The sequence below is a fragment of the Passer domesticus genome, chromosome 4 (assembly GCF_036417665.1).
Source record: "Passer domesticus isolate bPasDom1 chromosome 4, bPasDom1.hap1, whole genome shotgun sequence".
Lineage (NCBI taxonomy): Eukaryota > Metazoa > Chordata > Aves > Passeriformes > Passeridae > Passer > Passer domesticus.
In genome coordinates this window covers 58,020,755-58,035,272 of record NC_087477.1, presented here as the reverse complement: position 1 = coordinate 58,035,272, position 14,518 = coordinate 58,020,755, and the positions used below count along the sequence as shown (strand labels likewise).

The window sequence follows — 14,518 nt, the reverse complement described above, 5'->3', positions numbered from 1 at the left end:
GGGGGCAGGGGCTAATTGATCCCCAGCATTTACCCCTGTAAATGCTGGGGATCAATTAGCCATCCTTGATGAGATGGTTGAAATAAGTGATTGCTGTTCCTTTCTCTCTTTCTTTGCAGCTCAGAGAAGTGAAACTATTGGGCGTTTTTCAGAAGGTATCTGGAAGTAACTGTCTGAACTGGAGGGGAATACTCTGCACAGGTCCTTTTTAGTTTTGCAAGTCCAGCACAGGTATTGAGGCCATGTGGCAGGAGGTAAAGGAACAAATAATATTTTTAGGCAACTGATATTCCAGTATTAAAATTAAATTATGAATAGCCTTGGATGAAAATTTTAATACAGTATTTAATGCTTTAATACAGTATTTAATGCTTGTGTAGTTTTATTATTTTCTGTTTGTGTTTTAATGCTTCATATTAGAGTGATTATCATCCGTGCAGGGTGTTTACGCTGTTGGAGATATAATGCCAGGTTTATACAACCAACTTTTATTCATTTTGGAGATAGACCTAGTCTTCTTGCCTGAAACATTTCCTGGTTTTCAGTCACTTAAAATTTTGTGAAACATTTACCATTTCAATGGTAAGCATCTGCTTTAGCCTGATTTCTGCTGGAAAATCTTTGTAAAATTTTCAGATGTTGCTGAGAATGAAACAATGGGAAAAGAGTCTTTTGTTGACTGAAGATTTTCTAAAGGAAAAGTGATGTGTTTCAAATCAAAGTCCAGAACAGGAGCCTGGTGGGAGAAACTGTGTATGACTGAATGAAGGTTTGTAGGTCTGAAAAGGGTACTATATGTACATGAGAAGAAATGGGACTGGCCAAAGGGAAAGATGAGGACTTAATAGGGCTGAAAGAATAAGAAGAGTCTGATGGAGAACTGAGCCAGGCATCAATATGTGTGTTCCAGGTCCCTGGTAGTGGTATCTGACACCTGTCACCATGTTCTGCCCTGCCATTAGCCAAACTGCAGAGGTCTGTGCAGCGCCTTTTAAAGACTCCATCTACCTCCTGGTAGCCATTGCAAGTGGCAGGACATTGTTAAATTTTGGGATTTGTTCTTGTTTTTGAGAAACAAGCAAAATACATGCCAATCAAAGTATTATCAAGGATGAAAACTGGTACTTCTTGTGTTTATGCAGGTTGTCTTTCATGAGAAGGTTGATTCTGCAATCAGGACAGAAAGTTCCAGGAACATGGTTAAAGACACCATGAGACCTGTTCCCATTTTATTGGTTCCAGAAATGGGGAAGAGTATAGAGAATGAGACAGAATTTAGCAAGAGAACATATGGCAAGGGGGTGATGTTCTAGCCTGGAAAATTGGATACTGTCCCTTTTTCTGTCAAACAGCTCCCATGTGGTGATAGCTGAGTCACTTGAGCCAATCTTTTCAGAAGCTGTCAATAACTTTACATTGCTTTTATTCTTAGTGCAGGAATTGTAGGCGTGCTGAACTTTCTCAGCTGCAGCTGAAGTCAGGGAAGTCATGCTCCAAACACAAAGTAGTACACACAAAAAAAATCCGGTTTTGGGAATTTAAAATTTTGTCCAACATGGTAATGTTTGGCCTTACTCTTCCTGGGACTCACCAGTTTTCAATAGGAAGGGATGCAGCGAAGCTCTCTTACTTTGAAGTGATGCTGTGCAGGAAGCTCACTGTGAAGCTCTCTTATGGCAATGAGGGATGCTGTCTTCAGAGCAGGTTGTGAACACTGAGAGGGAAACGGGGCAAGCATGAGTTATGCTGAACTGCAAGAAGAAAACAACCTGCTCATCTCAGTAGCATGCCATATTTTCTGCACAGTGTAGGTACAGCAAAGACATGTCTGTATAAAGGATTTGCTGCATCCTGCACAGGGGTCATAACATCCCCTGCTGCACGACAGTCTTGGGGGAGTTGTTGCAAAGCTGCCCAGCAGAAAAGGGCCTGGGATGCTGGTCAGCAGAGGCTGAACATGAGCCAGGTGTGCTCAGGTGTCCAAGAAGGCCAGTGGCATCCTGGCCTGTATCAGCAATAGTGTGGTCAGCAGGACCAGGGCAGGGATTGTCCCCCTGTGCTCAGCACTGGTGAGGCCACACCTTGAGTGCTGTGTCCATTTCTGGGCCCCGCACAGCAGGAAAGACATTGAGGTGCTGGAGTGAGTCCAGAGAAGGGCAATGAAGATGTGAGGGGTTGTTTAGCCTGGAAAAAAGAAGGCTCAGGGAATACCTAACCACTTTCTACAACTTCCTGAAAGGAAGTTCCAGCCAGGTGGGACTTGGTCTCTTCTCCTGGTTAACAAGTGACAGGATGAGAGGAAACCTTGTGCCAGATTTTCATTGGATATTAGGAAAAATTTCTCCACCGAAAGGGTTGTCAAGCATTGGAACAGGCTGTCCAGTGAAGTGGTGGAGTCATCACCCCTGGAGGTATTTAAATGATGGGTAAGATGTGGCATTTGATGACATGGTTCAATGGTAAACACAGTGGTGGTGCTGGGTTGACGGTTGGAATTAATGCTCTTAAAGGCATTTTCCAACAATTCGGTTATTCCATGATTGCATGTCTTGCCATCTACAAATAACTCCAAATTCTCATCTCACTAACTGTATTCCATGAACATTTAGCAGATTAGAAGGAATATAAATGAGGAAATAGACAGTTTCCCCAGTTTAGTCAATTTCCTGAATGGGGAAACAACACCTTTCTCGCTTGCATTTTAAAAATACTGTCAGTATCAGGGCAAATGATCTCAGTCTTTTGTCAGGTCTGACAGTGCCAGCATTTTCTCAGGACCCATTTTGACAAGAAACAAGGCAAGTACAAGATGAGAGACAAGCCACTGAAAAACACACCTGCCAGCACTCTGCCCTGCACTATTGACTCCTGTCCCATTACATGGCCACTTCACAAGCCTGTCTGAACCCTCCTGAACTGCCCCTCTTCCAGTGCAACAGCAGTGGGCATGTTAGAAACATAACTGACTGACTACTGAGCTGGGAGTGCTGTTTTAGGGATAAATAGAGCAATAGTATTGCTTTCCAAGGTGACTGTGTGTAAACTTATGTGAAGTGGGTAAAAATCTAAATAAAACCCCTGGGTCATAGGAGGTTCCAGCCAGGAGAAATTTATGTTTTCTGAAATGAGGTTTCTCTGATGCAATCCCATTTAATTTCAAAGAAAGTACAAAGCCCTCTTTTTCTTCCCACAGCAAGAATTGCAGGCATGGCCTGTGTTTACAGCTCAAGTCTATTTTCCATTGAACTCTCTAAAAGCTCTTTTTTCCTTTTTGTTTTAGCTTTTCTCAGAGGCATATTCCTGGCCCTTGTTATGTCTGTGTTATTGGCTTTTTTCTTGCCACCATCTGTCTCTTCCTTTGATCTTTTTGTCTCTGTCTCATAGACACCCAACTGATCACAAAACACTGTCCAGTAAAAACCTTCCACCCATGTGTCTTGCAGGTGCTCTTTTTTTGGACAAAGATGTGTGCTGGTGATTGGAAGGAAAGCTTTGGTACTTCCACTATGTGCTATCATAATGAACTTAACTGCTTCTTACAGCTGACCATTATGTAGGTAACAGGCACCCTGATTTTGAGAGATTTTACCTCAGGGGTTTATGAAACTGTTGACGAGAAATCAGACTTGTTTCTCAGCAGCATTGAGAAACACTAAAAGCACAGCACTTAGGGCTGTACCAGAGACTACAAAGGTTCTTTCATCTTCTTCTGGTTACAATCTCTGTGCTTCATCTAGTTATAAACTTCATGCTTTTTCTCAAAGCTGTTCTAACTTAGAAGTTTGAAGAAATACACTTCATGCATTTACACTTCATTGTCATTCATTGCAAACTTAAATGTCACTTGTCTTTATTTGCCTAACTGTGAGTTGTCTGAGAAAATAATATCTTGGTGTAATATACTGTTTCTCATCAGCACTACTTCTCCTAGGTCACTCCTGAAGTTTATCCAGTGAATAATGGAATCACAGAATTACTGGGTAGAACTTCTTTTGGAGTTCTCTGGTTCAACCTCATACTCACAGCAGGTATATTGCTGAAGTGACAGCAGGTCAGCCACCAGTTTATCTGTCAAGCTTTAAATGCTGTCAAGTATAGAGACTCCTTGTCTTCCCTGGGCACCTTTTCCAGGGTGGCTCTGCCCTTCTCCTGGTGAAGCTTCTCCTGGTGAAGCTTCTCCTGAGCTCCTGCCCAATGCAGGAGGCCCCAGGTGCCCTTGTACACAAGGTGTAAGGCTCTGCAAGTGGGACTGAGCAATGGCAAGGATGATGGTTTATACAGCCTGGAGGTGCTGCTGAGGTTAAGGAGGTGCATGCCCTTCATCAAAACCACTTCCATAGAGAAAAAGACAGGTCATTGTCAGAGGAGACTCTTTTAAAGAAAACAGAAGGCTCAATATGCAGATCTTACCCACTTAATGAAGTCTGTTGCCCCCCTGGGGCATGGATTGAGGATGTGAAGAGAAAGCTTCCTACCCTAGTATGGCCCTCAGATTACCCAGATATGACCCTCAGAAATTATTGATTTCTCAGGTAGGCAGTGATGAAGCAGCAACAAGAAATCTGAGGGCAAAGGAGACTTGAGAGCCTTGGGATGTCTATAAGTAATGTGATTGTTGTGGATAGGTTTGCAAAGTTTCTTGCTGGGCTGAGCAGGGGGTAACCTGCACATAGCACAGTTTTGTTGACTTTTAAAATACTGATAGGAAATGGTCAGCTCATTCTCATGCTGGTCATGAGTGAGGACAAGTACAGAATGAAGAGAAGTCTTCTATAAAGCTCACTGCAGTATTTTGTTGAAACATTCTAGAGCTTTAAGAATTTTTAAAGTAAAAAAAAAGCCTAAGGTTAGATAATTTCAAAGAAAGATAGATAAAACCCATTCTGTTGCAGCACCAGGAAAATTACTGACCTGAAAAGAAATTCTGTATCATCTGTTCAAAGTGCATACAGCAATAACCAAAATTAAGACTTCTTCAGCTCCTCAAAACAGAAAAAACAGGCTGTTAATAATTAGATTTTCTTTGGACTAGCCTAGCATCCAATGCTTTCATCCCAGAAGATTTAGAAGATTCTTTCTTTCCATTTAAGTCTGAAAGTTTCCACAGGCTTAGTTTCTTATCTGAGACCAAAGCACCCCTGGCATTCGTTTGCTTATATAAGAATCTCATCTTTGATTGGAAAGAGCAAAACAAAACATAGATGTGATGAAGATTTCAAGACATCTCTTTCAAATAAGGGCTTTAATCCCACCAAGAGCCGATTCTTCATGTACAAAGGGAGTGAGGGCTCTCCAGTGCCCTTCTGCAAGCTCAGGGCTCTGCTGAGTGTTGGGTTTTAGGTCAAACTCAGAGTGTTTTAGGACACAATCAGCTTTTTGACTTTTTTGGTTTAGAAAATTTGACTTTTTCTATACTTTTCAAAATGGACATTGTCAAATTGGAAGGTTCTTGGAAGAAATATGCAAGAATGATTCAGTCTGTAAAGTTTTCCTTATACTGAGGGATTGAAGAAAAAGTTAACAGATTTCATCTTGGTCTCAAAATACTTATGTAAGGAAATTATTTTTTTCTGGGAATAGATGACAAGTTATACAACAGCAGAAGGAGATTTCAGCTCTGGAATCCAATCCTAGAGAAGATTATGCTGTGAAAATGGTGCATGTTTTTAATAACAACATTCATATGCTGAATCCCTATTACTGGCGTCTTAGACATCAACAATAAATGTCTTTTCAACCATTGCACATTAGCAGCCGTGGGTAGGGCCAGGTGTAGGAATGACTGGTAGAGACTTTGGCCAGAAAATCAAACTAATAAGGTAGCTGCTGACAGCTTTTGCAGACTGACTTTCCTACTGCTTGTCCTTCCTCTTACTTCCTTACCACCTATTTTCTCTTCTTCCAGCTCCAGTGACTGCCTCTTGCATTGCTTCCTTGGCAGCACCATCCTTTACTTCTGTTCTGGCTTTGCCTCCTCATCTCCCACACTCTCAATACCCCCAGGACTGCCTTTGAGTAACGCCACTGGCTTCTATCAGTTTGTGTGCTACTCTGCACTGCTCCTTGAGCAGCAGTGTGAGATGTCCCACCAGGCAGGCACACATGTTGCTGGCAGGAGCAGGCAGCTCAGAATATCTCAAACAAGCTTTTGCCTGTCCATCTGAAGGCACAGAACAGTCCTCATGGCAGGATTTAAGCTGCATTATCACCTTCTGTAGCTCTTTTCTACCATCAGTTTCAGACTGCATCCCAACAGTGTGCAGAAAAAGACTGCCTATTTGGTTCTAAGTTAGACATGAAGAGTTTATAGGCATATGTGGATTTCATGGATAGATAGCAGCAGTATTTGTGACTGAAGATCAGTGGAGATGGTTTAAGGTTTTGGCTGTATTTTCCAGCTGTTCATGGCCATTTAGAAAATGCTACAAAATTACCCTTCAGAAATCTGTTTATGGAAAATAGGAAGGGTATCCAGGCACAGAAACATAATATGTTCTGCCTTATCTAGTGCAAAGTAAGGCTTTCTACCACTTTTATTTTAAGCAATGAAACACTAAAAACAAGTAGGAGAAGAAACAGAACTCTCTGTGAGGTTTCAGCTTTGATAACCCACATTACAGAATCCGGGTGTTTTGCCATATAATGAGACCTGATACACCTTCAACATTTTCACTGTTTCTTTAGCCAAAAAGAAAAAATAATCAAGAAGTAAGTCACAATACACATATGTGACTGAAAATATGTGTATTATTAGCATGAGAGTGCTTTTGGCGAGCCTGTTTTTTGTATGCCTGCTCTGGTGTTTTACTTGCTCTCTGCTGCTGTAAACAAATTTGAAAGTGGAGGAAGATTTAGAAGCTAACTAATGGTGTGAATGCTACAGGAAGGAAAAGAAGATGAATGGCTATTGACCCTGTTCTCCCTGATTAGACAGCAATTGATTTTTCAGTTGGTAAAACTGCTTCATCCTATCTGATCCTCATAGTGGAATTAGGCAATCAGTTCTTGGGGGACCATGTTTCCAAATAACACCCACAGGGCAAGTGTTTTCCAGCCATGCTTGAGCCTTGTCTGGCTTTCTCCATCTTGGATTCCTCTGCTGTGGTCTTGGGATTAGCCTTCCTCTTAAATTGCTCATCTGGGTGACATTGAAGGATGCTGGCATTTTTGTAGGCTCTGTGCAATTTTGAGATAAAGTGGACGGCTGTGTCTTGGAGCCAAAACTGTATGAAATGGATTTTCACCTTCAGAACAGCATTGCAACTGATTTCCACTATATAATGTGGTGCAATCACAACATTATGCTTTGTCTGGAGTTGATTCTCCAGCTGTTGAAACAGTATCTTTTTTCATTAAATTAAACCAAACTGTAGCCAGCATCAACATCAAGCTCCAAAAATGTAATGCTTAAGTATTTTAGGCCAGGTGCTGATCTCTGAAACACTGGTGTGAGCCTAGAGGAATTACAGTTTTACACTGATGTGTGTGAGATCAACAAGCTTATTTTGGGCCAGTGGTCTGCTTTCACAGGTGTGCCTTATTTTAAGATTCCATCAAAGTAACTTCTTCCAATCATTCCAAAGCTGTTGAAGATTAAAGATAAGCTTTACTGGTAAACAGAGAAACAAAGAAAAAGATGTGGAACAAAGGTTTGCTTTCTGTCTCAGTTAAATGCTAGTTAAGGAAAAAAGCAGTTCTGGAATGCTTCCTTTTTATCAATCATAGCAAAATCAAAATAAGGTGTACAATGAAAAATGCTGTTTCTTAAACAGAAAAACATTCACACAAGTTTAATAATAAAAACTTAAAGAACTGTGTTATGTTCACTTTTGTGTGTGTGTGTGGAATCTTCAGGTTTTATTAAAGACAACTGATGTGAGATTCATTCCATTGCAATCCCTGTTAGCTTAGCTTGGCTTTGCTATGAGAAGTCCTTGGGAGAGTTGGTGAGAAACTGAGAAACTGTTGTTCTGGTGTTTTGTTTTTTTCTTTTTTTGTCACAGACACTCAGCAACTGAGGGGAGAGAAATGGAACTGAACTGAAAAAAAGTGTATATGAGCATGGGAGGAGTGGAGGGCTCTGTTTTACACTGCTATACCTCAAAAATAGCTGAAGGGAGTTTTCCAATAATTTCCACATACTGTGCACAGTTCATCTCTGAACTGAGACCAAACATACAAAGGATCATATACCCCAAAGGAGAAGTGGGAGAGGGCATTTAAATAAAAAGGAGGGTGATAATGGAAATCTGCCCATAAACAGAACTTTTGCATGCTATGTTGAAGGACATACTGCCTTAAGAATTATTTTTTCAGTGTGCAATAGCATTTGAAGTAAAGTAACCAGGCAGCAGTGTGCCTGCCTCATGTCCTTTGTGCTTGCACCGAGCTCAAAGTTCCCACAGGCGTGGGCTTGGCACATTTGGAGCTGCACCAAGCCAGTTGTGATTCCCAGGCTTGTGCTGGCTGCTGGAAGGCTCCTGAGGAGGCACGTCTGAAGCATGATACAGCACCATGAAAAAGTGTGTTTTACAGCCTTGGCTTGCATTCACCACTCAAGCTGTAGGTTGCTGGCCAAGAGTATTTGACCCCCTCCTTGCTGTCCAAGATCATGCTCAGGCACTGCATGTGGCAACACTGGTGCTCCCAGTGATCATCACCTTCTGCAACAGGCATTTCAAGCTTTATTGCCAGTTTGCCAAAGCTTGAAGAAAAGAGCATAAGTCCCAAGCACAAATTTTCTTAGCTGAGTGCTGGGCTAAGAAAAGTGTATTCACATATCCACAGTCTGAAAATAAATTGATCCACTTCAGCTGGGGAGGCTTGGGAAAAAATAAAAATACCTTTCTGTGTTCCCTATAGAAAAAAAAATCCCCCATTTTTCCTACTAGATTTTCATCAGTATGGTGATACAGCATGATTATGTATTTATGCATCAGCTTTTCCATTTTCTGTCATTTCAATAAAAACAAGCAAACAAGCAATCACTGAAGCCATTAGTATTTGTAATTTAGTAACTCTTCCAGACAAGTTCCAGCATGTTCCAAGACAGCTTCATGTTTTGCCTTGATAATTTATTTTACTTCTTAAATGGTGTGAATTTTATGTGTTTCATAGCATGAGAAAAAGAGGAACTCATGTCCCTTCTCATTTCTTTCCACTCCCAAATCTTTTCTTAACTTTTAATTTAGCAACATGATATGAAATACATTAGTCTTGAATCCCAAAGCACAGGCTCTTGGCTTTTAGCATGAATTATGCATTGCAGGTTTATATGTATAAATAGTAATATTAAAACCAAATTGCTTTCTGAGCCAAAATCCTTTAAGCAACCGAATGAATATGGTGGTCATAAAACAGTCCAGAATAATATGATATTAGAAATTCAAGCTGAAATGCCCTTCCATGTACGTTAAAAAATTTACTTGTTAAAATAAATTACTCCCTATGTCATCTTTATTCTGTTTTATTACCTTTCTGGTAATGCTGTAAATAGATACCTTGGCTAACCTCATTCTTGTTTCATAGAGATGTACATGCCAAGAAGACCTGGCTGACAGCAAATTCTGCACAGCAGCTTACCCTCACTGATGGGAAGAGCTGGCTGGCTAGTGATCTCAATGATTCACAAATGTCAATGCAAATGTCAATGGCTCTGCCTGGGCCCCATGCTCTGCTTGAAATATTCTTTTGTGGCATATTTTCATATAGAGTCCCTCTGGCCTGGGGTAAACAAACACACTCCAGAAGCAACAGGAAACCCAGACTGAAGAATGAGACTGCGCATAAAACAAACTCTAATGGAAAGTAACATGTCAAGGTAGTATTTTTAATTCAAATATTTATTATGTGTTTGTATTGTAGCATAGTTTAAAGGCCAGGGCTTCTTTGTGCTAACCATTATTCAGGCTTTAATAAGTGCCTAAGCTCCAGAGGTGAGTCTGTCTGTATCTACATTTACATTTACTGGTTTTATTTTGCTCATTTGACTTCAGAATATCAAAGCTTTAGAGAAATCTCATCCACCTTCCTTCCTTTCAGAGCTCCAATTCAAATCTTCTCCTGTATGTTTATTGCTTACTAAATGAGATACCGGAAAGGACTATAACTCAGGCTACAAAATTCTACCTTCAAAAGTGAGGAAATGCCAGATTAAATATGTAATAGCAATTCAATTCCCTTTGGTATTATAAACATTATGATATAAGATGTAATTTTTCCTTTCCTCTGACAACCTTGTCTCATGCACTGCTGGCAAACAAATCAATAAGCCATGGCTCAATATTGCCTTTGATTAAGATGGCTAAGTGTATGTCAAATGATTCCTTCATTGCATGTTAGTCAATGTCCTGGGTGAAAACTGGATGTTTTTCTCAGTTTTCTGAAGTGTTTCTTGAACATTTCAGTGTTGGGTTTTTTTTTTCCCTTATTTTATTTCCAGAAAATCCCTTTTTACATTTCAGGGGAAAAAAATACATGGACTGGAACACTGCTCTTCCCAGATATGCAAATAGTGGTTACTTTCATCATGAGAACAGAGAACCTGGGGAAACTGAGGTAGCTTTCCAGGATCTGAAGGAAAGGATACCCTGACAGCACATACTTCTTTTTCTTCCATGAAGCTTCTTCCCCAGTCTTCTTGAATTTCTGCTTTAACCCACCTTCCTCTCTGTTTCCCCCATCTTCCTTCATTGGCATTTCATAATGGTACAAGCACCTTCCATTTTAAGTTTTTTTCTCTGACCCCACAGTCACCTGGACAAATCATACTCCTCACCACCCAATCTCTCTCTCTCCCATTGTCATGGCTGTAATTGACATCTGCAAGAAAAAAAATGTGAGTGGAATTTTGACAGGAAGGCTCCAGTGCCTTGAGGGCTGCACCCAATTTTCTGTAGTGCCTTTAAAACCAAGGTCTGGGCCTGAAAGAGTAGTTTATTGGCATCCAACTAACACTCCAGGACAGGAGCGGCCTTCTTGCAGGTATTCATTCCTCCTTGTAAAACTCCCACCTTTTCTGAGGAATGCCTGAGAACAAACTGTCAAAGAACAAGCTGTCAACACTCTTCAGTGTTGTAAAATAAATATTTCCTCACCCTAAACCACTTTACAGAATTATATCAGGGCCTAGTCCAAGTTTTGAGAACAAAAAAAAAAAAAAAAAAAAAAAAGGAAGACAGTTTTCTAGGTTATTGCATAAGAGCTAGAGACCGATCATCTGTGTTTGAGCGTGTTTTAGTGTGTGGTGATCTGCAGGTGCTGCTGTAAGATACTTATTTGCCAATGCCATTTTCACAATTAGAAATACCAATGAGGCAGGATATATAATAGAGGAACAGCAGTGGGAAATCTGCCAGGGAGACTGTCCACCTGGGCATGCTGTAGATCTAGTTGCAGTCTAGGTTTTTTTACTCTAGAAAAATCTTGACACAATCAAGTTACAGATGAAAATAATGTTGCATTTAGAGCTGCAATTGCACCAAGATTTTCAGTGCTACCTGTATCTTCTGCAGGACAGGTTTGGCTCAAGAGTGCTTTGTAATCCATGTAACAGAGCAGGTATTGAAACGAGCATTTAAAGAAACACAAATCTTGTCGTGGAGTCACCCAGATCTTCATGCAAGTCCTTGTTAAAGGAGTGTGAGGAACAAGTGGCACCTGAATCAATGGGGGAATGAACCAACAGCGTGCTGTGGTTGCCCTGAGGTGCTCTCTTCTGCATCTCAGTGTCCCCCCTCAGTGTCTCAGTGCCACTTGGTGACGTGACTCCGAGCAACAGCATGGGCTGGTCAGAGGAGCAGGAGAGCTCCCACTGGGTCCACAGGTGTTCAAACAGAGTCTCTCAGTACATTCACACATTTGGAAAGGTGTTTGAGAAATATCACTGAAGTGTCCACTCTGCTCTGGCTAGAGGCTTGTTAGTGCAGAAAGGGTGCCTTTTTAGAAAGAGGTGGCTGACCCAAGAGACCCAGAACATTGAAATAATGTAACAGCCATATTGTATTTGATTACTGTTGCTAAAGATGAAAGTATTGTGAACTGAACATCTTGGATTCACTTATATGCGATGCTAAAAACATTTGGAATCATTGTAACTGCAATGTAGGTATTTATATGACAAGCCAAGACCCTACAGGTCCCTTGGCTGCAGCGCGCTCTCCCTTTCCAGACCCCTGCACAGGACCAACATCACCCTGCTGTCCCACACCAACCAAGCATGAGCAGTTTCCCCACAGGAGAAACTTCAGAGTTGTTTCGCAGCGACCCGGTTTCAAGCTCTGTGGCTGGTTTGCCCTGCCGGCACTCAGCTGTGGGGCTGTCCCCGGGCGGATTGGGGTGCTCCGCCGTGACCGGCCCTGCTGCGGCCCCTCAGCCCTGCCGGCACTCAGCTGTGGGGCTGTTCCCGGGCGGATTGGGGTGCTCCGCCGTGACCGGCCCTGCTGCGGCCCCTCAGCCCGCTCCGAGCCGCCTCGGCCTGGGACAGCAGAGGGCAGCAAGAGCCAGAGAAGATCGTTTCATGAATTGGGTCAAATAGCACTCTCTGACATTTGCTCTCGAATACAGTGCCTGCACAGGCTGCCTGCGGCTCCTGGGCTGCATCCCCCGCTGGAGGGCCGGGGCGGGCTCGGCTCCGGGGCCGTCCCGGGCAGGGGACCTGGCCTTGCACCTGTGCACCGCACCAAGTGGGTTGGAAAGGGAATCATGCTGATTTTGGAGACTTTGCCCAGTTACAAGAGCACCATATGGCATTTTATCGTACTTGTGTTGAAAAGCTATAAAAATCTGAAGTTAGCTATGCTTAGCTTTCGCCACACAGCAAAATGTAGCGCTTACTTTAACTGTGAATAAATAATTTCTTATATAATGATGAGAGCTGCTGGGCTGCATTCCTCTTCCTTTGTACTCTGCAAATCTCTAAAGAGACGTGTATGATCTCTAAAGAGAGGTATATATTGCAAAATGCTTTATAATGGAGGACAAAGCAAAAGCATCATTGCTACTATCTGATTTTTAACAAATGCTGTTTTTTCCATTGGCTCATACAAATACACCTTTTTTGCTTTCTTAGATAGCATTTAGGTAAGGAAAGTCTGCGTTAATGCGACTTTCCCATCACTCTTCCTCAAGTATGTACCCAAACCAGGTGGCTTTGGTACAGAGTGGGAACCCAGCTGCAGGTGCCTTCTCAGGTGACAGCAGGAAGAAATGTGGCAGCCAGGTTCCCTGGAGGTGACAGTAGCTGCCCACAAATGTTGGAACTGAAACTGCTGCCACAGTTGGTCTTCATGCCTGCCTGTAAATCCCACGTTGGTAATATGTAAACATAGTGCCTATGACTTTAGGCAGGTACAAATGAGCTCTGTGATCTGGAATGAGCAAGCGCAGCGGGTTGGTTCCTCTGTTTCCTTGCCCTTGGCACAACAGCAAGAATATCCAGCTTTGCAGAATCCCAGAATAATGCAGAGTTGGAAGGGACACTCAGAGATGACCAAGCCCAACTCCTGGCCCTGCACAGCACCATGGCCAGCTTGTTTGCTGTCTTTGGTAATGGCCTCATTAACAGAGAAGTGAGTGGCCTTAAGCTCCTCACATCATTAACCTTCGCTGAACAGATGATTATTCCACGATGAACAAATTTGTAAAATTCAGCACAGTCTGCATGTAAGATACACTTCTTACATCAACAGAATAATGGTGGACATTTCCTCCTACACAGTGAAAAGTGCAGTTGAGCTCACAGCCTTCAAAAATCTCTATTTCTCCAGTGTAGGGACAGAGAAGCTAAAAAAAAAACATGGCAAGGGATTTGGATGGATTTGAGAACTGTGCATACGGGATAATAGGAGACAGAATATGAAGAACAATCTGAAGGCACCTTCTATTTTAATAAAAATACGTTTCAGAAGGGGATAGCATTTAGATATGCTTGTGGTTTTAATTTCTTTTCAATATTGTAAACTGAGACGGAGCACTGTCATGTAAGCATGTGTCAGAGTGAAGCTGTCTGGTTTAGTTTCACTGAAACTTCAAGTTTATCCTAGTTCAGATTCTCATTAATCTACTTAACATTGTTCCCACTGAGTAATCATACGTGTGCTATAGTGCCTGTTTTACTCTTTACATCTGCTGTCAGGAAGTGTGCACCTCTGCCAGGCACAGGGCCAAACCCTGGCATTTCTTCCTTGCTGTCACTGGCTGGCAAAGTGATGAGAATGCTCAGGATCACAGACAGATTTTGATGTTGTACAGCAAATGAGACAGACCTCCAGATTCATGCAGTTAAACTATTCTTATGTTCTTATGTAATGTACTCCTAACATTTTTTAAATTCTGTTTAAACATCTTCCATTTGGAACATTTTCCACGTTAATTCCATATTCCAAAGTTAAATTTAATTGCCTGATGAATTTAATTGTATTCAGTGCTGCTATAATTTAAGAGCAATATAAAAGAGGGTTAGTTTCTGCCTAAATGATTTTTTTTATTAAATTCAAAAGGAGAAAGATTTGAGCCTAAA

General features: G+C 41.7%; 1 long non-coding RNA gene across 1 annotated transcript; it reads left to right on the top strand.

Moving 5' to 3' along the window:
- Positions 1 to 37: 37 nt before the first annotated feature.
- LOC135299312 (uncharacterized) lies at positions 38 to 13,154 on the top strand. Its single transcript, XR_010361303.1, has 3 exons — positions 38 to 254; positions 9,712 to 9,820; positions 12,170 to 13,154. It is a non-coding gene; the product is annotated as an uncharacterized LOC135299312 (long non-coding RNA).
- The last annotated feature ends 1,364 nt before the right edge of the window (positions 13,155 to 14,518 follow it).